This window comes from Panthera uncia, chromosome C2 (assembly GCF_023721935.1).
Source record: "Panthera uncia isolate 11264 chromosome C2, Puncia_PCG_1.0, whole genome shotgun sequence".
NCBI classification, from domain to species: Eukaryota; Metazoa; Chordata; class Mammalia; order Carnivora; family Felidae; genus Panthera; species Panthera uncia.
The window spans coordinates 6,594,092-6,618,179 of record NC_064810.1 but is presented as its reverse complement, the minus strand read 5'-3'; the positions used below and the strand labels follow the sequence as shown (position 1 = coordinate 6,618,179).

Below are 24,088 nucleotides of genomic sequence, written 5' to 3'. Positions count from 1 at the left end.
TGCTTCCGATTCTGTGTCTCCCTCTCTCTCTCTCTGCCCCTCCCCCGTTCATGCTCTGTCTCTCTCTGTCTCAAAAATAAATAAACATTAAAAAAAAAAACAGTATGGAGGCTCCTCATAAAATTAAACATAGAATTACCATGTCATCCAGCAATTCCACTGCTGGGTATATACCCAAAAGAATTGACAGAGAGTCTTGAAAAAGATATTTGTGCACCCATATCCCACATTCAGAGCAACATTATTCACAACAGCCAAGAGATGTAAGCTAGCCAAGGTTCCATCAACACATGAATGAATAGAGAAAATGTGGTCTGTGCAGACAGTAGAATAGTACACAGCCTTCAAAAGGGAAGAAATTTTGTCTCCTGCTACAACACGGAAGACACGATGCTAAGCGAAATGAGCCAATCACTGAAGAACAAACATGCTGTGGCTCCACTAATAGGAGGGCAACTAAACCCGTGAAACTCATGGAGCCACAAATATAACGGTGGTGACCAAGGGCCGTGGAGGGCGGAGAGGGGAGCCGCTGTTGACTGGGGACAGGGCTTCAGGTCTTCAAGATGAGGAAGTTCTGGAGACATGCTTTACAACAACGTGAATACACTTAACGCTACTAAGCCAGACGCTGAAAAGTTGATGAGGATGGTCCATTTTCTGTGCTTTCTACCACAATAAAACATAATCACAAAAACGTGCCTTCCCGTGGACTGCTGTATGGATTCAATGGGTTCACATGTGGAAATCCCGGAACGCTGGCAGACACAGAGTAACGGTTACGTGAATGTCATCCCTACCAGTGAGTCCTTGTCCTTTGTTCCACACTGCGTCAACGTGTAGAAATCATTTTAGGTTTGATGTTTTTTATTTGCTTGTTGGTTGGTTTTGTTTATTTCGTTCTTTTTGTCGTCTCAATTTTCGATCTCGCATATGGCTCTCTAAAGTCAAATCGTGCTAGAAGCTTTACTCACTCTACTTCTAAATTATTATGAGGGGTCGGGGCAGTTGGGTGGCTCAGTCAGTTAAGCATCCGACTTCAGCTCAGGTCATGATCTCACGGGGTTCGAGCCCCGTGTCGGCCTCTGTGCTGTCAGTTCAGAGCCTGGAGCCTGCTTCAGATTCTGTGTCTCCCTCTCTCTCTCTGCCCCTCCCTCACTCACGCTCTGTCTCCATCAAAAAATGAATAAACGTTAAAAAAAATTTTTAAATTATTATAAAGCGTCGACTATATTCAAATAAAAAGAAAAGTTGTCATTTCCCACCACTAGGCCTGAAAGGCATGGGTATTCACATACCCAAATCATTGAAAGTTCATTGAATTAAAATATTTGGCATATGCTTATTTAAAAATACCACTAGGACATTCTTGGGGCCAACAAAACACATGAAGGTTTTCAAGGGCAGTGTGATGGGGATGTCCTGAAGCTAACATAGTCAGAGGAGGCACAGAGCCGAGATCACAAAATAGAATGGTCCCAGATTTCCTAGGGACTATTCTGGTCATGACTCTCCAAGAACACTGATAGAAAAAAGACATATGTCCATACAAATAAAATCAATATATGATAGCTCTAAAAAAAAACATAGTGTGTAGAATAAGGTTAAAAAAAAAAACTAGCTGTGTTTTGTCTGCAAAAGGGATGTTGAAGGAAATAGTCCTCTGAAATATACGAAGGTCTGTCAAGTATTCATTCATTCACTTGTTCGGTTTTGAAATTACTTGACAAATATTCATTGAAAGATTTCTAGGAACCAGGCAGTGTGTCAGGGGTTAACCACGCCAATCGCGAGCAAAACCAGCCTCCTTATTGTGTTATTCTAGAAGGTACAATACACAATGAAGGAGACCATCTGAGGTCAGTCTAAGGAAGCACCTGTTGACAAACATTTTTTTTTTTTAGGTGGAAAGGACCATAAAAGGATGAGGGGATGAGCTCCCTGCCCTGGGTCTATGCAGGGAGAGACAATATGAGCATTAAGAATGCCAAGAAGAAACTAGGTTCTAATTATCTGGTGTAGATAACCATCTACCTCAGGGCACCCGGGTGGCTCAGTCGGTTGAGCATCTGACTTCAGCCCACGTCGTGATCTCACGGTTTGTGAGTCTGAGCCTCGCATCGGGTTAAGCGTCCAGCTTCGGCTCGGGTCATGATCTCACAGTTCATGTGTTCAAGCCCCACATCAGGCTCTGCGCTGGCCGTGTGGAGCCTGCTTCGGATTCTCTGTCTCTGCCCCTACCCTGCTGGCACTCTCTCTCAAAAATAAATAAACATTTTAAAAAACATACACACTGAGTGGAGTGAATGCCTCTCCATGCAGAGTGATTTGGGAATATAATATTTAGAGAAGCTGCATTACTGATTTTAGTGGCCACCCGAGCAAAGACCTAAAATGATACAGACCCTATGAAATCGGGAACATTTATTTTATCAAAAATAGCCAGCTCCCTTTGCATGGATGCATACCCATGATCCTTAATTAGAATCTCAGTTTTATTACAATAGCATAGCATTTCATCTAGAGGTCGTATCCCTCCCTCAGAAACTTTGCTCCGGCTTTGAAAAATATCACAAAATATCACAAAAATAACTGCTAAAGATAACTGGAAGCAACAAAGAGGCCCTTCAACAGGTGAACGGACGGATAAGCTGCAGTCTATCCACACTATGGAAATTATTTGGCAGTAAGAGAAATAAGCTATCAAACCACAGAAAGATACGGAGGAAACCGAAATTCCTATCACTAAGGGAAAGAAGCCAGTGTGAAAAGGCTCCGTACTGTCTGATCCCAGCTCTAGGGCATTCTGGAAAAGGCAAAACCGCAGAGACAGTGACAGGGTCAGTGTCTGCTGTGGGTTCAGGGATAGGAAGGGAGGGATGAAGAGGTGTAACACAGGGGATTTTCAGGGCTGTGAAACTGTTCAGTAGGAACAGTAATGGTGGATAGATACATGGTATTTTCCATTGGTCCAAACCCACAGAATATGCAACACAGAGTAAACCCTAATGTAAACTATGGACTTTAGTTGATAATAATGTATTGATACAATGACAATGAATGAACCACCTTTAAAAAAAAAAAAAAAAGAATCCTGGGGTGCCTGGGTGGCTCAGTCAGTTGAGCATCCGACTTCGGCTCAGGTCATGATCTCGCAGTTCGTGAGTTCGAGCCCCGCGTCGGGCTCCGCGCTGACAGCTAGGAGCCTGGAGCCTGCTTTGGAGTCTGTGTCTCCCTCTCTCTCTGCCCCTCACTCATTCACATTCTGTCTCTCTCAAAAATAAATAAACTTTAAAAAAAATTTTGAAAAGAATCTATACTGAGCTGGCAAAAAAAAAAAAATCAGTAGCTATGTAGATTATATAAATAGTAAATAATTAAATAAATGAAAACAATCAGGAGGAAATTTCACAGGCATGTCTACCTTCGTGGCCAAAAAAAAAAAAAAAAAAAAAAATCTCCTACCCAAAACCCGAAAACTGTTGCAAAGGAATTCAGTGTGATATTTTCAAAGCATAATCGAGTATAAAATATAACCTGATGACAGACCACTGTGCAATCACCTTTCCACGTTTCTGTAAGGTTGGCCGCAGACGTGAAAGCCGTGCTGTGGGCGTTCGGGGTCACGTGATGGCGATTCCCTCTGGCTGTCACCACGTGTGTTCGAACACGGTTGACCCCAGCGTGACTCAGGTTGGAATGAGATGCTGGGCGAGGGCCCCCCTTTGCCAGTCACCTGTCCTGCCATATCGGACAACTGACTTTTACAGGTGTCTATTTTCTCATGCAAGAAATGAACGGAATAGAGCAGCTAGCGGTTTTCACGCTGGTCCCCAATGGCAGAGGGGGTCTGGGGACAGTGGGGAGGTGGGGTAGGGCAGGGCCAGAGTGCACAGGCTTCCGCCAAAAGAAGTGCCCTCTATTTGCGGGGGCGGGGGCAGTTATTTATTGGGCTTTTATGTACGATTTAGTGGAACGAAGGTCTCCTCAAGCTAAGTAATTCTTTTTTTTTTTCCAAGAGACATCTGGTTCCTTTTCCCTGAAGGTATTTGCTCAAGCCAAGGAATGAAGCACCTGTGAGTAAGAAGCAGATGAAAGCTGGAAATATAAAAACTTGAGGGAACCTTTTTTTCATTTCCAAGGGGATTATCGAGGCAGGAATGTACTCTGGCTCCCGGAGGCCCAACCAGTATCTGATCTCCCACCTTGGCCACTGCTGCATTTCTGCAGGGCGTCATCCAGAGTTCCTCTCCAGGTCCAACCGCCTCGTGGGGAGTAAGAGTCCGATCTGGGTGACTGGGGCCCCGTGTCTGGAGGGGCGGGTGGGCACTGTCTGGGGAACCTCCCTGCTACGAAGGAAGCCAATGTTTACTCAAGGCCAGTTATTAGGTAAGAAGACAAACTATCAAAAAGGAAAGAGGCAAATACCCGCTATGCTTACAGATAAGAAGCATGGACTCTTAAGTTCTAAGAGCCCTAAACGAGGGCAAAAAGATGTCGTGGAATACTACACAGTGGGAGGTGCATCTGGGATCCAAAGCTGGCCCTCCCTGTGATGATCTACTCTTTTGTTTACAATTTTTTAATGTTTACTTATTTTTGAGAGACAGAGACAGAGCATGGGCAGGGGAGAGGCAGAGAGAGAAGGAGACACAGAATCCGAAGCAGGCTCCAGGCTCCGAGCCGTCAGCGCAGAGCCCGACGCGGGGCTCAAACCCACAAACCGCGAGACCGTGACCTGAGCCGAAGCTGGACGCTCAACCGACTGAGCCACCCGGGCGCCCCCAGTGATGATCCATTCTAAGTGAAGATCTAAGCCAAGACCCTTCGGTTCGGTCACCAGCTTCTCTTTGTTTGCTGGTTGCCGTATATTTCGAATTCCTTACCTTCCCAGACTTTACAAGGAGCCAAGACCCAGGACAACAGAGTGCCGGGAAGCAACCAGTTCATCTGGAGCCTGATGGCACGAGGCTCCCAAGGGTCTTCCCCCTCCCTCCCTTCCACAGCCCCGAGCGATCACTGAACACGCCGTCCCGCCCGGAGAGGACACGCCAGCCCTCCAGGGGAGTGGAGGGCAGTCTGATTTGTAAGCACATAGAAAAACGAAGGCAGCACGCAAATCCCAGTTAGTAAGTCTGGGAAAAGACAAAATGTAACCGCGGCACATCCTCTGGCTCCCCTCTAACGTTTATATCATTACAATAACGCTAGACGTGGACATGAACTTAGCGGACATTTTTGCCTCACTACACTGTGAGGACAGTGGAACGGAGAAGGGAGGGAGGGGCGTGAACCCAACCCCCATCTTCTTTAACAGAAAACTGATCCTGTCCAAACTGAAGGCTCGAGAAGGAGTGCCACGAGCCCAGAACTTAGAAATGTGGAGGTAAATGACAAAGAACAGCCAAGAACAGCTAAGGAATGGTCGAGGGCAGAGAACTAGCATTTTACATTATAAGCCCAGAAGTACCATTTAACTGTATGCACGTGTATTCCTTCGAGAAAAAAAAAAAAGCAATTAAAGTAGAAAAGTGATGACACACATAGAGGACCTTCAGAGTGAATACACTCAACACCGGACGGGCTTGCGGGAGATTTCTACGGACGGGTTAGGAGCCCAGAGAGGCACAGGCCTGGGGTCTTGCAGCACTCACTGCCGCTTGCTGGTGGCCAGGGCTGTGGCACCTGCCCCGTGGTCCGACCAAAGCTCCATGGGGAGAAGGAGGCACCAAATACATTCTTCTTCATTATCTTAGGAATGTGCTCATCTGTTTATTTAGGTCATGTGACAACACCAAAGAACTAAGCAAAAGCCAACGAGCCTGGTGTGCTTATGTGGTGTGGTAAGACCTCTTCCCCAAGTCCACGTGCAAATTCTCGTCATCCCTCGCCTTTCAGAAGCCTTAAGGCTTAAAGTGTAAAACAGTTTATAAAGAAAAAAGTTCTGAATGATAAGCCGCCTGCATATATCAAAAGATAGATGAAGATACATACCCGGATCACATTATTCCACTTTCTCTTCTTTTCTTAACTTTTTTAATGATTATTTATTTTTGAGAGACATAGAGAGTGAGTGTGGGAGAGAGGCAGACAGAGAGGAAGACAGAGAATCCGAAGCAGGCTCCAGGCTAGCAGTGCAAAGCCCAACATGGGGCTCAAACTCACGAATGGTGAGATCGTGACCTGAGTCGAAGCTGGATGCTCAATGGACTGAGCCACCCAGGCGCCCCACACAATTCCACTTTCAAGAACATATTCTAGACTTTGGCAAACTGTGCAGCATGAGTCCCGACCCCTACGCCTCACTCCCAGGGGAGCCTGATTTCATTCCTCTGTGATGGGACCCGGGGATCTGTATTCTGCAGCCAAGAGGCAGAACTTTTGGATTCTAATAAAGAAAACAGAAAACAGCCTAAATACTCAACAGAGAGAACTAATTAAATCCATCATGATAGGACCATACAACGGAATCCTAAACAGGCTTAAAATATTGTGGCAGAAATAAGATATCTCATGAAACATGTTTACCGACATGCACAGATATTTACAATGTGTTCCTCAGTAAAATAAAAACACGTTATATAAACTGTGTATGTGATAGGATCCACTTTGGGGAAAAGAATACGTATAAAAGAATTCTGGAATTAAAAGCATCATTGTCAGTAGCCATAATGTCTGAGTGTGGAAAGATTGAAATATTTTTGTCTGTATGTTCTAATATTTCCACAACGAACAAAGTATTACGGATACACCTTCTCAAGTTCAAAAATGCCTGGACATAATACCTCTTGTACGGTTCAAACATTCTAACACTGTTCATATAGATTTCAGCTCACACCCGCCCAATAAAACCACACATCTGGTCACCCCCACTGTCGCCAGCCTCTCTCCAGGGCACTCTGCTGCCTGCCAAGCTTCCAGGGTAGACGAACAGCTCGTGGGTTTCAACTTTGTAGGTAACAAAGTATGGCTGCCTCAAACCCAAAATATCCCTGAAACCTTGTTACGCCCACTGAGCTTCTCAATGCACCTTTCCAAGCCTGAGGGTCGAGAAGGGAGCATCATGGGGCTGGGACCGTGAGAGAGGCCATGAGGAAGTCACATCCCAACGCCTCCCACCCCAGCCCCGCTGAACCGTTCGGCATCCCTGGTGGAAGGTGTTGGCCCACTGGACGGGGAGCGTGGGAAGAAAGCACTGGTTCTACCAGACATTCGGAACCTGTGTGCACTTTCCCAGGAAGCTTCCAACATGAGGAAGGGGCCAAGTCTCGGACCCCTGGGAGGGCACGGAGCCTCGAGTTCTTGGCAAACATGGCCGGGGCTCCACTGGCCTCATCACTCACTTTAACCCCCTGATGCCCCCACTCTTTCCTCGGAGCCCCTTCTCAGATCCCTCGTGTCAAAACGAAACAAAACGAACCAAGTAAGCTGCAGAGTTGATCTCCAGAAGCTTTTGAAATTTAAGATAAGAGCCATCAGGGAATGATGGACCAGAGGCCAAAAATTCAAGGAAAAGCCTTTAACACGTGGCCGGGTTCAAACAGTCCACTTCCCAGGTCCCGCCTCTCACCAGCTCGTAGCAATCAGGCAGGACACTGGCACAGGCAGGAAATCTAAAATTAGGTTTTACTACCTATAATGGAGGATTTATGGAATGGTGTAATGAGCAGTCTCGGGACGAAAACCCAAAGTGGGGGAACAGAAACATCTTTGTGGACGTACCGACTACGCCCACACGCGCTCCGTGACCCTCACCTACAGTGGCCAAGGTGCAGGTCTGCAGGGCGACAGAGTGAGGACGCAATCCTTCCTCGTTCTAAGCTTGACGCGCGTCACAGCCAACAGCAGGGTCCGAGGTCCCTGGTGCTTTTGTTTAAGAGGGAGGTGCTTTCTTAAGAGAAGCGGTCCTGACACCACACCAGGAATCCAGGCGTTCTGAGGAACAAAAGAACCCATTCGATTCAGTCCTCTCCTGAAATATCCCAAACCACAAGAACAACCCTCAAAAGGTCAAAAGAAGATGGAACTCGACCACAATGTATCAGTGAGTGGTGCCACGGCACCTGTGTGTCCCCATTTTCAGTGCTGGCGAGATCATTTGAGGACCCCCCCCCAGTACCATTTTGGGGCAACGTAAAGAAAAATGAACCAGCGTGTTTATGTCAATGCCACGTGTTCAGAGAGTTTTCAAGTAAATGTGATGAAAGAACCAAGGGCTTGAGTCTGTGTTGGCTGGTGACGGGGTCAGGGTGACAAATGCCATCCCCTGCAGCAGGTGACCCACAGCTGAGAGCTCACGGAAACCGCTCATGGGTAGGGGTGTGGAAAGAAGGCTAGGATGTCTGGGAACTGGCATGACCACGCCCGGTCCCTTTCTGTGCCCCACCCCTGCTCCATGCAGCAAACGTAGGCGGGCTTGGACATCCTCCCTACAGGGGTCTCCAGCCACACTCCCTCCCCTCTCCAGGTGGTACCGCTGGACCCAGAGGGGAGTCCGATATGCCAGCCTGACTCAGGGCCAAGCCAGGAAGAGAAGTAAAAAAGGAGGGACCGTCATCGGCTTTCTTTTCCAGTGAAAACTGTGGCTCCAGCTAACAGGCGGCCTTCTGCAAATCAGTGTGACAATATTCCTACTGAGCAGAAGAGTTCCTTGAAAAGATGGTTCCATTTACTACAACACACAACAAGATGGGGAGACAACTTCGCTTTTAAAAATCTTATTTTCTTAAAGCGGATTTCGGCTTTCCACGATAAAAGCACTTTTCCTAGGTCCCAGTTGTGAAGGCTGGTGTTTATTTAGGTGCGGTTTCTTAGCATACTGGAACCTTCCCGTACTCTGAATGCAGGTGCCTGGGTCTACAGAAATCGCTTATAAGGACAACAGCACAGACCAGTCTTTTTCCACCTGAGTAATTAGCAGGAGAGTAAAATCCAGGCCACCTGGGGTCCTCCTCAGACTTCTCTGAATGTGGTCTAGGAAGAGACAATTTAACCTTAATTCTAGGCTCTGATGACGAGGTTATTTTAGTACAGCGTTATTGTAACATACATAGTGTAATGTAATATGCATACATGTAACCTACATAATACAGTATGTGTGTGTGTACGTCATATATGTAAGAGCTTACATTTATGATAAGGTTTTGGAGGGAAAATGCCATACAAAAATCATACTGAATAAGAGAGCCAAGCTGTGAAACAAGTCTGCAACGGCCTCGGAAGGCCAAACGGTGTTAGATATTTCCTCTTTCTGGATACAGGTGCGGATGCAGTTGGTGCCAGCATTGACCCTGGTTCATGAGGAACATCAATGTTTTCCAAATTCCTGTCTTGTTTTACAACCAAAAGTCCCCATTACCAAGTTCAAAGAGAATTCCCCAGAAAGAGCACAGCAAAGTATCGGCTATAGTCACAGAAGATCGGATACACAGCCCATAATATAAACGAGTTTCACGTAAGTGTTTAGACACACATTGTGGTCTGTCATCCACCCCAAAATTATTACCATCCACCCTTAGTACCAAAAAAGCAGATAACGATGTGATTTTACCACCCTGGCATCCACTGCGTGTGGAGGCATGGTGTGAAGAGGTATTTTTAGTGATTTTTTAAGGGCAAGCATTCATAAACTCCCAAGTCTGTGCTTCATGTGACTATGACATAGCTCTTGGTCATTCTGCTGCTGTCAAAATTAAGACTGCGGATCACCGCTGACTCAAACTAACGTCTGTCTGTAAGACATTACAAGGGGGCCATTTGGAAAGAAGAAGAGGGGAAAGTTTCAGGAGAGCGAGCTTTCCTAAGTAGCCGGTACTCGCTAGGAGTTAAGCATCTCTTAAAGCGCAGACAAACCAGACCAGAAGAATCCACGAGAACGTAGAACGTACCTTTTACATTCCAGATACGGAGCCCGGACGGCCCGGGGGGGGGGGGGGGGGGGGGGCGGAGGGAGCCGCTGGGTTCCACAGGGCAGCTCCCGGGAGATGCTCACAGAACCACTCGGATCTCCTGCCTCAGATCGAAGGCAGCTCCCTCGTGATGTTCCAGAAGGAAGTATACCAGCCGAAAGTACCAGAACGCCTCCTATGCCTTGAGCCGGAGGTAAGCATTTAAACAAAACGCCTCATCTGTGCGCCTCTGGCACTCGCAGCAACATCCGTTTTCTCGCTGGGCCCTTCCAGAAGGTCAGGGACTGTGCCGCACAGCCTTCCCCGGGCGCAAGAGGGTTATTTGCGGGGCTGCTTCTGGGGAGGAGAAGCCCAATGCGACGTGACAGTCTTCCCGAGCCGGGCTGGTTTCACAACACACATTTTCTCCCTTCCTAAGAGTCTGGCTTGTCCCTCGTGTCCTTTTTCCTATTTTCGGGATGGTTGGGTCACTTCTAGTAACTGAGCTTGAGCGGGGCTGTGAGCCCCGGGCGTGGGCGGGCCCTTCCGACTCTGGTCTGCCTCACGGGACACTCACCCTCCGACTCTGAGTCAGTTGCCTTTTCATGGAAATACTATTCAATGATCATTTTCATAAAAATCTGTGCTGGCTCAGTTTTGTTTCTCTTGACGCTGGCCCAAGTGTTTTTCTCTTCTGATTGATTTTTGGGTGAAACTCAGCATGTCTCTTTTGGTTGTTTATTCTCTAATATATTTCCATCTTAACTGGAGGGGAGACATGAGCGTCAGAGGGATCCAGCTGTACCAGATCGGCCACACGGCCTACAGTTGTACGTCCAAGGGGACGGGGGCGGGGGAGGCTGTCTGCAGAAGCCAGAGGGCTGCTCCTGTCCAGACCCAGAAGTAAAGGCAGGGGCTACCGCGCAAGGGGCCACCGGCCTCTGGGGTCTTGTGTTGCAGCTGGGGTGCTCCGGCAGCCCGTCAGGTCTCGTCCACCCTAAGTCTGATAAGCATCCTAGCACCTTCTCACAAGCGGAAGGACTGTGTGGTCTCCAAGTCTGTGTGTTTAACGGAGCCCTCAGAGAGAGGCAGCGGGAGCTCTTGGGAGGGTTTTGCTTTACCACTGTCTGTTTTCAGGCCACGCTCTGGGGCAGATGCCCTCCCTTCTCTTAAACAGAATCTTTTTCAAAGCTAAGCATGGGGGGAGGGCGCCTGGGGGGCTCAGACGGTTGAGCTTGGGCTCAGACTTGGGCTCAGGTCACGATCTCGCGGTTCGTGGGTTCGAGCCCCACGTCGGGCTCTGTGCTGACAGCTCGGAGCCTGGAGCCTGCTTTGGATTCTGTGACTCCCTCTCTCTCTGCCCCTCTCCTGCTTGCATTCTCTCTCTCTCTCTCTCTCTCAAAAAAAAAAATGAATATTAATTTTTTTTAAAAAAGCTAATCAGTTCTCAGAGGATAAGAAATGTCTTCCCTCTTTTCATGTGTAAATACAAATTATACCTGAATATGTGTACACACACACACACACACACACGCACACACACACATTTAATATATATACCATAAAATTCCTAATGGTGTCAGATTTGCATGTAGGAAAAGGGGAGGGTAGGGGAAGGATGCCTGCAAAGACTCCATCTGTAGGGCATCGGTCATGAAAAAGTGGAAAACACGAATTTAAGCCTGAGGGTAACTACATCCGAAAGCATTGCTTGGTCTCCATGTGTTTAGCACCAAAGCCTCGTGATAAAAGCCGTCTGCATTTACCCCAATCAGTTTAGGATGTCCCCATCATTATTTCTAGAAGACGGATGCTCCCCTGATATGCCCTTTAGCCAACGAGTCACACACACATCGCCTCTTGTTCTGGAAGCCGGTGGGTGTCGAGTACAAGACAAAAAAAACAAAAAGAAACCAAAAAAAAAAAAAAAAGGTTAAAAAGGAAAGAAATAAAGAGCTAATGGTCTGAGACAAATGAGGCAGATGAGTGTAGTTACTGAAAACCAGCAACCTATTTTTTAAAAAGTCTACCAGCCGCAGATTTCTCAGGACATCTTTTCATTGCATATTATGTAGCCAAGGCAGCAATCTCTGCCTTCTTGCCTTAGTCTGTTACAAATCTCGCTCATTCCAAAGGGGAAGCATGCATTTCACTTTCTCGAATACATGATATGCAATTCTTATTTCACTTGCTTGGAGCAAAGACTAAAAACTGGTGCTCAATCTTGCTTCCCTTGCCAGGGCAAACGTAACGAATTCCGATCCTCATTTCCACGACTTCTTTCATCTAGGGTGGACCAGAAGCATTCCCAATGTCTCAGGACGCAGCCTGGATTTCCACCAGGGCCAGGATGCTGCTGCACATCTTTGACCTGAACCGGTCAAGCCCTTGCCGGAGAAAGAAATGGAGTCGTTTTACTCATAATCTCAGAAGTTACCCACGCAGGCGGCCTCGCACGCCATAAAAATAACATTGTGGCGACCTCAAAGGGTAACTTACGAAGCACGGACAATAAGTGGAGTGTGCTTTCTGTCCTAAAAATCCCAGACTACGGCGGACTTATGAATAATTTTCAACAATCAGGAAGTCTGCAAAAATCCCCAGTCTTATAAAGACTGCACGGTGCTCATCAAATCTCCTAAGACCTCTGTGTCCCTCCCCCCTCTGAGGAGGTCCCTGGACCTGACTCCTAAGGGCCAAAGCCAAAGAAGCAGGCACCTGCCTCCAGCAAATCCCCTCCGATTCCCTCTCATTCCCAGACACCAATTTCCATGAAAACCAGACACAGGACAGAAAGCAGAGCAGGATATTCCAAAATCGCTTCAGATCTGCAGCCTGATTTCATTAGACTCGCCGGCTTGTTTCTTTTAGCCCCCGTGCGTGCCCACGGCAGGTGAAATTTCGCTGGCACGGCCACCTCAGATCCCATGCGCTTAAGGGGACCAGGCCGGTGCAGGAGAGGCAGAGATGGGAGGTTCCGGTGCCGAGGGGGAGACGTGTCCGCCAGAGGTCAGCAGGAAGTGGGGGGCACTTAGCAACGCTCACTGTCCTCACTGACCAGGTGTCTCTAGAGCCTGACACTATCATGTCACTGTACCCGCCTCAGCATAAGAAAGGTCTTCAGCCTGGAGGCAAAGACCCCACGGTTGTCGTCCACAACCCAAGTCTAACTCACATAGCAGCTTCCAAGAGCACACGTTGGCCATTTCGCACCCACAAACACCCAACCTGAGAAGCTGGTGGGGAACCGTCTGGGGACGGGGGCAACACAGCCCCTCCCTCTGGCTTTCTGTCGCCTTCACCGTGCCACAGCTGACAGCTGAGCCCCCTGGCTGACAATCCCACAGTTAGCAGTTTGTCTCCGAGGTCTCCCCCGGGGACGCGGCAGGGACCCAGCGCAGAAGCGACTGGACGTAAACCTCCCCGGCCAGCCTCAAGGTCTGGTCGCCAGCGGTGACACAGATTTTCCTCCAAGATTTGAAGCACATGTGGCTTACATCAACGCGGTCTCGCATCCATTCTCTGTTGAGACCACTTGCCTCGCACATTCTCATATTTACACGTTCACTGAACGTAATCCCAAGTGAATTATTTCAGAAGGCTTAATGCGCTTCAGACTTCTCAAATACAATTTAGGCCTTAAATTAAATTTGTAGTCCCGTGGGAAACCAGTAGGTTAGACGCAGCCGACGGCATCCAGGGGACACGCAGGAGCCCCAGAAAAGAACTGCGGTTACTTCTAGAAGGATCTCGCCTGGTAGCCGAGGCTCCCCGGTGAACAGAGCGGGATTCGACTGCAAAACCGGATTCGGCGTCCGGGTGTGAAAGCAGTGGAGCCTACTGGACGCAAGATAAATATTCTTGCGGCTTTGTGCGTCCCTCGACGGCCTTACCATGAAGCGCCCCAGCGGCCAGAAACGTGTGACAGAACAGACGAGAGCGTACAGCCCCGTTCATTCATTTTGAGGTCTGGGTTTTGGTTTTTTTTTTTGTTTTTTTTTTTAATAAATCACAACATTCTTTGTCCCTTTTGTTTGGTTGCCCAATAACTGCGCAGAATTAGGTGTTAAATTTGCTACGGTGAGTAGAGTTGAGACCAGCCACATGCATTTTACTTAAAACTGGTTTTTTGGGGGGTTTTATTGTTTTGTTTTGTTGTTTTGTTTTGTTTACAGCAAGCACTGCCCACTGGGAAAAATAAACCAGAACAAGGAGAGCAAAATTCCCTTATCAGGCACTAGCGATAATGAAAACAAACCATTTACAAGGAAGCACAGACGAGGAGTTTGCTGCAGACCAAGCACTGGAACTGAAAACAAATTTCTTACTCAGGGAAATGTGGAGGAGTAAGAATCTACAGTGAAGAGTTTTTTGTTTGTTTTTTGTTTTTTTTTTCCTTTGCATAAAAATTAAATTAAATCTGAACACCAAAGCATGCATATGGTAAAGACAGCTATTCAAAGACAGTCGTTCAGTTATTCAGCAATTGAAAGACACATTACACAGCACACTGACGATGACAAGCAACGAATGAACAACATGATTGACTCTGTAAGACTTTGCCACAAACTTGGGTGCTCCACAAAGAGGGAGAGGCCTACGTGAGATGAACCTGCTGCTACCAAACCGCAAATTCTTGCCCTCGAAACTTAATTCTGCAACGATCCACCCCATCGATGTTCTTTCTTTCTCAGGGATCCCGGCACCTCAAGAATGTTACTCTTCGGGGGCGCCTGGGTGGCCCAGTCGGCTGAGCGTCCGACTTTGGCTCAGGTCGTGACCTCACGGCTCGTGAGTTTGAGCCCCGTGTCAGGCTCTGTGCCGACGGCTCGGAGCCTGGAGCCTGCTTCGGATTCTGTGTCTCCCTCTCTCTCTGCCCCTAACCCACTCACATTCTGTCTCTCTCTCAAAAATAAACACTAAAAAAAAAAATATATATTAAAAAAAAAGAATGTTATTCTTCAAAATGATAAATTGCATTTTTCTCAAGAAACTGTCCACACGCAAAATAAGAAATTTGTCATCCTACTGGAATTGCCTTTAAACAGGGAATAGTCAGGTAGGATTTTTTTGCTCATGAAGTTGTCAGAGCACAGGATTCCAATCAAGGCAGCACGTACCCATTACGGGGTATGCAAAGTGTCTGCCTGAAAGTAGAGATTTTATTTTGCTCTTTCGAAGAACGAAGTGAGTCAACAGGAAACATTATATATGAATTTTCCCTCCGATTTGAAAAGTGCAAAGTTAGTACTGAATGTGCCACGGCTAGTGTTAGGTTTTCTGTTGCAATCCTAGCTGGTCCCACAGTGACCTTCCAGGAAATAGCCAAAGGAGATACAAAGTCACAGCATCCCAGTCCAGTGAGCGAGTTATATTACAAATTTCACAGCTGCTGCCCGAGTACATTAAACAGGAACTCCTCTTCCCAAGATTCTAAACCTGCGCCATCCACTACGGTGGTCGCTAGCCATGTGTGGCCGCTGAGCCCTCGAAATATGGTCAGTCCAGCCCGAGATGTGCTGTACGTGTAAACTGCACACCGGATTTTGAACATTTACTGTAATAAAAAATAATAACGCAAAATAGCTCACCAATATTTTTATACACATTGCATTTGAAATGATAATATTTTGCACGTTGCATTACATGAAATCGATTGTTAAAACGAATTTAACCAGTTTCTTTGTCTTTCTTAACTGCTAAAATGTTTAAAACTAGGCGTGAGACTTGCACTCGACGTTCTCTGACCAGTGCTGCTCTGACCTCCCACTGACTCGGCCTCTTTGTCACCATGCTCCCTCCTCGTCACTTCTGTCAGCGGGCTCTCTGCTCTGACCAAGGGGATTCCAGACAGCAGAGCCCTTGCAAAGATTCCAGAACTTGTCGCTGCAGGTTCTTACTATTGGTGGGACTCTGGCCTCCGCACTCCCAAGCCTCACTCCGCTCTTCTGGAAAACAGGGGCAATAAAGGCCCTTCCTCCAAAGAGCCACGGCAAGAGTGACCTACGGTGACACATGCCCCATGCTTCCCCCACCTGGTGCACCCAATGTCAATTACAACCCTCCAAACACCACACTCTTCCTGCCTTTTTGCAACATTATTTTATCCCCTATTTTAATTGCACACTGGAGGGGGTGCCTGGGCGGCTCAGCCCATTAAGTGTCTGAAGTCAGCTCATGGTTTGTGATTTCTAGCTCTGCGTCGGGCTCTGTGCTCACAGCTCGGAGCCTGGGGCCTATTTCGGATTCTGTATCTCCCTCTCTCTCTGCTACTTTCCTGCTCGTGTGCTCTCTCTCTCTCTCTCTCTCTCTCTCTCTCAAAAATAAATATTTTTAAGAAATAACTTCACACTTGGAATATTGAAGTAAGTGTCTAGATTGGTCCGTCCAGAACCGGGAAGGGTTGGGCACTTCCTGTGCTACATGGACCACCTCCCAAGTAGCACCTCCAACACCCTGAACACGAGCAATGCCTAACACCCCTGCACCCTGCCCACTGCAGCCTGCAGTCTGTCCCCGCCGAACCAGGGCCAACACACCACCTGGCGGCACGGCACAGCCCCAATGCCTCGTCCTTCGGGAAGCATTCTTGGGTCTTCCTAGGGTATGGTTTAGATCACTCTTTGATCGTATGATTCTTATAAGATGGAAAATTTTTATATTCCACCTTGTTCCAAAAAAAAAAAAAAAAGATTTAAAGTGATCTACAAGGATATATGCAATATAAAAAGGTTTTTAAAAACTCAGAAGTAGGGGCGCCTGGGTGGCTCAGTCAGTTAAGCGTCCAACTTCGGCTCAGGTCACCATCTCCCCAGTTCGTGAGTTCGAGCCCCGCATCGGGCTCTGTGCTGACAGCTCGGAGCCTGGAGCCTGCTTGGGATTCTGTGTCTCCCTCTCTCTCTGCCCCTCCCCGCCCCCACAAAAAGTAAACATTAAAAAAAAAGCAGTAGTTGCAAAATAAACAGTACAGATGAGGCTGTAGGAGGAACAAGGGTAAGAGCCCTGCAGGCGGGCTGTGGGGCCGCTTGCCAGAGCTGGGCCAGCCAGCCAAAGGCTCGCACGATTTCTCCCGAATCGAAGGCTAAACGTGAGGTTCTCCCGTGGGTCCGTAGAGATAAGGGCCTGTGCGATGGGATGAGAAGCTTGCCCCGTGTGTTGCCTCGGTGGGGTCTCTGTCACGGCCACCGCTATACCCATCAGAGTGCTTGACGTAGCAGCCCCATGGGGGCCACCACCGCCATCGCTGCACAGCGTGGGGCCCTGGCTCACCATCAAACAGGCCCGGGCTGAGCAGGTGGCCGTCCTGAATGAGGCCCTTTTGTCAGCATATGAAGTCACCTCCTCTCTAGATCCCGCAGCACGGGCCTTCACCACCCCCCCCCGCCCCCTTTCCATATTTCAACGTCCTGACGGTACAACCCCGCGCGGCGTCTTGTGCAGACCGTGAGTCAGGAACGCAGCCTGAAAAGGCAGCTCGCCATTCCCTGATACATTTCCCGCACCTGCCGGTCTCCCTTCCTGGACTCGCCCCTCTCTGACCCAGAAGCCCCCTCCTCCGCCGGCGGCCCGAGACCGTCACCACCTGGACGGAAGCCGGCCACGGTCCGACCTCTGCCTGTCAGCGTTCCCTGCGTCCCCGGGCACGCCGCCTGGCCCGCATTCATTTCCGCCTGGGGACGTGTTTCCCGAGGACGCTGCTCTCAGAGTGCTATTAGCGATCTGGAGTGAAAAGGGCTACCGTTCTGTTTGCCTGCTGTCAATACGATTAGCTGGGAAAAGAATAAATCAGGCGGGTCACTAATTGCCGGAGTCAGACAGGTAGAAAGGTGAGCTTCCTGCTGGAATTTTCCGGCTTTCCCCATTAAATGTGCAGTGGTGTTCCGAACCTCCAGATGTACCCAGTGCCTTCATCGTCCCTAATCGACCCAGGTCCCCCGTGTCTCTGTGTGGCTGGTGCTCTCGTTTAATAGGTGATCCAGAAACCTGGATTGCGAAACACGTTCCCAGGTCGCCTAAAACCAATAAACAAAACTCAGCATGATTTAATGCTTCGTTTTTGCAAAGAAAAACTTTATGCTGCAGCTACCTGTCGTTCTACACGCGTTCTGATACATGGAGACAAATGTAACCCCTTCTCTGCCTCCTGGTAGTTCCCTGTGGGGTCTGCGTACTTACGGGATGATTCTACTGGCTCAGCTCTGGTTTTACCCGTTCGGTAGGGAGTGTTGGGGAGACACTGTCCTTGGGGGATGTTCTGTTTCATCACCTGCATTTATAAGTAAGTCTTAGAAAACCGCAAAACTACATCCAGTTATGTAGTGGGCCGCTTCAGAACTGATGCTATTTCAGCTATGAAATCCTCTCTCTTTGAGACCTCAAGCGGTAATGGGTATGCTCTTCCTCTGCCTCCAAAGCCGGGACTTTCATTTGGGTCTCAGAGCTCGGAGGAAACATTGGTAAGATGCTGACTTAACCTGCCTTCTCCAGAAAAGACCGGCAACATTCCCTGGATTTGATCTTTATTGTCATTATTTCTATTTCAGAACTCCGCAGTGAAGTAAATTTTCCTGCCGGGGTCAAATAGACGAGAAAGTACTTTTCGATCCTGGAGAAGCAAATTTTCCTCTCCTTTTGCTGATTCTGTCATCTCGCCGCTGTATCTTGCGCTGCAAAAAGAGCCAGAGCCTTTGCACGAGACGAGGTTACATTCTGTGCAATTAGAGACCCAGATTTGTAAATGTGGCAGCAGGCTCACACCGGCTTTGTGAGGTCGGATACGATATTAATGAGAAGGCACTCGAAGTATGAGATGTCAGAACGTTCCTCAGCTGGCAGTTTCTTTTCTACACGTTTTTGCCTCGCTTCCTAATAAAAGAAACTTCAGCTTCCTAAGCCGTTTCATTTAAAAGTTTAATATTTGGGGCACTGAGGAGGGTACTTGTTGGGCTGTATGTAAGCCAAATGGACAACAAAATATACAGAAATAAACAAACATAAATAAATAAATAAGTAAATAAATAAATAAATAAATAAAAGTTTAATATGAAGGGACACCTGGGTGTGTCCAACTCTTGGTTTCAGCTCAGATCATGATCTCACAGTTTGTGAGTTCAAGTCCCAAGTCGGGCTCTATGCTGACAGCAAAGATCCCCTCTCTCTCTCTCTCTCTCTCTCTCTCTCTCTCTCTGCCCCTCCCTGCCTCACCTCCACGCACTCTCTCTCAAAATAAATAAACTTAAGGAAAAAAAAAGTTTTACATTAAGATCGTAAGTGGAAAATGTTTCCCAACATTTTCTTTTACGAGCACACACTTCCGTCATTATTTATACTCGGCTTAGATCTCTGTAGGCCCATGTAAGGATCCTGAAGTCCTACCCGGTTCACTCCTGGGGTCCTCCCTGCAAGGTGCCCTAGTGGTCCCCTCCCCCTCCCACCAGGCTCCTCATGACAGCTCCTTTCAATCTCCTCTCAGAAGCCTGAGATCCTCATTCCCTCGGCTTCAAGCGGAATTCCTGGCCTCAGTGACACCGAATGGGAACGTGACTTCCCCCGCTGCCGACTGCAATCAATTTATTCTGTGAAGGCAACGGGTCGTTAGCAGACATGGTTAAGACCCTGGGTTTCTCTTCCTGTTCCCAAGAGCAACAGAGTCTGAGGTCCATCTTAGCGCAGACAGAAAGGTGACGACACCAGCGAACCCATGCCCCCGATGCGGCTGTACCCAAGGTGGTCACGCAGACCTCCCTGCCCGGAACACAGAAAAACGCGCACTCCAATTTTGTCTTTCTTTTACTCTGCAACTTCAGCTAAGTTACTCAGCGCCAAGAATCCACAACCCACACTTCCACTCCGACCCAGAGAAGATGAATCTTCCCACCAGGAACGGAGAGGAACAGAAATCGGGCAACGATAGGACACCAAGCGGGGCTCACCTCCTGTGCTCCCCTGGACCTTAACCGAGAACTAAACACACATCTTCCCTTTTATTTTTTTTATTTTTTTAATGTCCATTTATTTTCGAGAGAGAGAGAGAGAGACAGAGCATGAGCAGGGGAGGGACAGAGAGAGAGGGAGACACAGAATCCGAAGCAGGCTCCAGGCTCAGCTGTCAGCACAGAGCCCGACGCGGGGCTCGAACTCACAAGCTGTTGAGATCATGACCTGAGCCAAAGTCGGAAGCTTAACCGACTGAGCCACCCAGGTGTCCCTCATCTTGACTCTTAAATTAAGATTTGGGAACCTTTGCCGGACTTTTAATTAAGTGAAAATTAGAGTTTCCTGCTATTAAAAAATATCGCCACACAGCTGTCTGTTTTCTTTCCTAACTCGTTGGACAGATGCTACCCCCCCCCACCACTTCCAGGGGGAATAATTATTGGAATAATATTATTACTAAAAGGAATCCCATATGAGACACCAGCATGTGTGAAAATCTCATTCCCACTAACACAATTCAAAACCAAAGGGTATGTTTTGAAAGGAGGCAGCCACCCGTCTCGTTTTTAAAAACCTTTCGACACGCTGGCAGTGTGTCCTAAATCAGATCTCACGTCTCGTCGTCTAGGATTGTAATTTTAAAAAGCGATAAATTAACTCAAAAAGGCTTGTTTTCCACACTTCGAGGATATTTCATTCTCCACACGCAGCCATTTTCAAACAGAAAAGTCACATAACTGGACTTCCTTTGCACACACTTCTGAACGTGCGCGGAGTCAAGGTAACTGAACCCCTTACTTTCATTGTTAAATTACTATTTCTCCTACGCAATCAGGGTCTTCCAGATTATGACATGTGGCCTTAAAAATAGAAGAACTTAAAAGTTACTTTAAATCTAAAACGTAGACCCAGAGCTCCATTTTTGGACGCACCCTTTAATTTCTTGGTGCTGTCTACGTTTTACTTACACTTAAATTTAGCCAAGTTAATTTTAGACCACCCGCCTTCACTACCTTCGCTAGGTCTGCAATGTTACAAACATGAAGCCTTGAATCCTCTCTCCTTTAAATGCTAAAATGTTAGAAATAAAAGGTAAAGTTAAAAGGGGAATCTTCCCCCCCCCCCACGCCAGGCTCTTTTGAAGAACTGTTTGGAGGCTAGTCCAGACCACTAGAAACTCCTGTCATTTATCTACAAACAGCTTTGAATCAATAAATGTGGGCCACATACTGACAATGCAAAATGTACAAGTAATTAACTCACGGCTAATACTCAACGCTAAATGTACAAGTAATTAACTCACGCCCAGAAGTGCAAAGAAACACTAGAGAGAGAAGGTCATCCAGAGCATCAATAAGCCCTCGTGTGCGAGCAATCACCAGCTACCGCCGTGACTTACAAAGTCCCCCCAAGACCCCCAACTCCCCACACTTCCGCAACCAGGTATCGAAACTACCTGAAGTTGTGTCCGAAACATTTAAATGCTTCTACTGTACGTCGGCTTCTTTTTCTTACAGATGCCGCTCCAGAGTTTTTAATACAGTTTCAAGTTCAAGGTGTATAGACCATAAACAAAAGCTGTATTCTGAAGGACTACATCCCCTAGGAAAAGCCCAAGAATCCTTCCACAGAGAGGGGAAAGAACACGGAACCCCCTTTGGCATTCTCCTCCTCACCGGAAAAGCTTGCCTGGGAAGCAAAGGCTGATGAAGCCGGGAGGCGACACAGAGACTTGCAGTTAGAGAGCGATCAACTCCCACCCTACACGGAGCTCCATCAAAAGGCCGGGGTTTCGCGCATGATGACTTAAGTTACCTTGGCCACATCTTGTTTCCCCAGCTCCGTAAGTCTCGTTAGAAACATGCAGGTGTCTTTATGTCAACACCTCCTGAACAGAGTTCTATGAAATCGAAGGCAGCACTGACATTTATTCAACATGACAATGTCTCCCCACCACTCCGTATCATATGACCGACGCCGACCTGCTATCGTTTTTCACTGAGGATAGGAAAAGCCTCCAGGAACATTAGCTCCTCTGTCTTGTGAAGAAATAATTCCCCCTTCTGTTATTTTATGTTCTTGTTTAAGGATAATGAGCCGGAAAAAAAAAAATCAGAGCGAATATTAATTTTAGGGAAAAAGTTGGAAGTTTTCTATTGTCTATTTGCCTGTGATACGAGACATGATATATCCCATGCATGCACATCATGTGTATGACGCTTTACAAAAGCACGTAAGTTAAAAATCCATTTTGACATCTTTGGGAGATGCTTTCCTTCTTACATATATATACATATCTGGCACTCCCCTGGGATCTTAGCCCTTACCACAAATAAAATACTGGATTTTTCTGAGATTAGAAATTCAACAAGCTTTTTCTAGAATACCAAAACAAAACATGGGAAGTAGAGGGAGGACTGTTGATATCCACACGGACACGCAGCCCCGTTACATAATCCATTCAATGGGAAACGCTGATTTTCAAAATTTTAGCTGAAGGAGGAACATTGGGTTAAATCCCCAGGCACTCATCGTGAAATCACAGACTCATGTAAAATAATGTATCACAAGCCTACCCTGAATTTTTTAAACTAAAATGAAGTCATGACAAAGTGTCAGAAAAGAGAAGAAACTGTAATTTTAAGTGTAACTGGAATGACACATTCTGAAACCTATAAATCAAAAGATATAATACCCATTCGCCAGCACCGGGCAATGTCCGAATGAAGCTAGGATTACCGGACCGCAAACGGCATTTGTGATGTGGGTAGCACTCATAAAACCTTTCTTTAGAATTATGAAACTTCACATACTAGCCACAAAGTTTGCATATCTCACCCTGCTTCCACCAGATTTGTCATTTCGATGGTATGATTAGCTCATTCATAATTTGACACCCACTGAAGTAATTTGGTTGGCTTTGTACAGAACTCGCGTTGCCTGGTCTTCCCGGGGGGCTGAAGGAGCCCACACGAGCGGCTGCCAGCAGAGCAGGGGTTAACCCCAGGAATGTGACAGTTCTCCGGGTGATAAGGGGATGCGGAGCTGAGGCTGGTCAAGGGCTCTAAACTACTTGGAGACAACCGAAAATCCTCAAAAGTAGTTCCAACGATAAATAAACTCTATGCGCTATGTTATGTCACCCCGGGGAAGAATACAATGTTTTTTACTCGCATTGGAAGTTTTTTGAACTGCAGAACTACAGAAACATGTCGAGTGTGAAATCTGTGGCCCATATGAATAAGTTCTTTTGAAGGATAAACGAAATTACCCTTATATCAACGAGTTGCATTAAGTGCACATCTGCATCAAAATTGTTTACCCATTTTACTGGGCAGTCTGGTCTGCTATTAATAATAGCATTTAAGTTTTAGGCTTAAAAATACTAAAAAAATAAGTCTATAAGTACCTTTTGTAAACCATCTCTATACCAAGGCTATCTGATTAAAAAAAAAAAAAAAAGAATTACAGGCCACATTTTTAAACATGCCAAGGACTCCCAATTAAGGTGGCAAATTGTAAGCACGCAAACATAACAGCTGCAGGCTGAAGTGTCAGAAGGTGACACGACGGAGACAGGGACGGGGGAGAAGAAAGAGGCAGAGCCCGGTTTCCCGGGGTTTGGAGCGACGTCGGAGGGAGAGTCCCTGCCTGCAATGACCCAGCGGGGTGACAGCCTAGTCCACATCTGTTCCCCGCTTCCAGCCCACAGTGGACTTCAGGGCAACACCGAACTCCCATCGAGGCAAGAACGAACACGCTTTTTTTTTTTTTTTTTTTTTTTGCTCGGTGTCCCAGATGAGGCCCCCGCCGATTTCGGGGTCCCTGCTCCTCTCCGTCCCGCCCGGGCCCCGCGCGCCTTCCCCGGGACCCCGGGCAGCGCAGCGGCGAGCCGTCCCTCCCTGCGTCGCACGCCCCACCTGTCCCCGCGCCGTCTGAAGGGCCGGCCACCCCGCCGCCGCCCGCGCGGGAGCCGGGCAGGGCGCGCGGGGCGCGGGACTTACCGGAGGCGAGCGCCGCCGTCGGGGAGGGCGTGTCCCGCACGTGCGTGTCCGCGCCCGCGTGTGCCCGCGCGCGTGCCTGGCGGTGCGCGCGCGGAGCCGGGCCGCACTGACTCCCGGGGCGCCGACGGGCTCAGCCCATGGTGTGGGCGCCGGCCTCGGGGAGGCTCCGGCTCCCGCCAATCGCCGAGCAGGGAGGCCGCCCCGACGCGCGACCCGCGAGCGGGAGGTGCGCGCCCGGGGGGCGGGGCGCGGGCGCGGGGG

General features: G+C 47.9%; 1 long non-coding RNA gene across 4 annotated transcripts in view; it reads right to left on the bottom strand.

Annotated features, from left to right (window-relative positions):
• Positions 1 to 24,080, bottom strand: part of LOC125921690 (uncharacterized) — an 83,693-nt gene extending 59,613 nt beyond the window's left edge. Inside the window, exons 1-2 of one of the 4 annotated variants that reach the window (XR_007457452.1) lie at positions 9,888 to 11,266; positions 7,756 to 7,935 (exon numbers count right to left, since the gene is read on the bottom strand). This is a non-coding gene — a long non-coding RNA (uncharacterized LOC125921690). Of the gene's footprint in view, positions 1 to 7,755; positions 7,936 to 9,887; positions 11,267 to 23,827 lie in introns of those variants that run through there. The other 3 variants (XR_007457453.1, XR_007457454.1, XR_007457455.1) reach the window with 3 other exon arrangements.
• Positions 24,081 to 24,088: the final 8 nt, after the last annotated feature.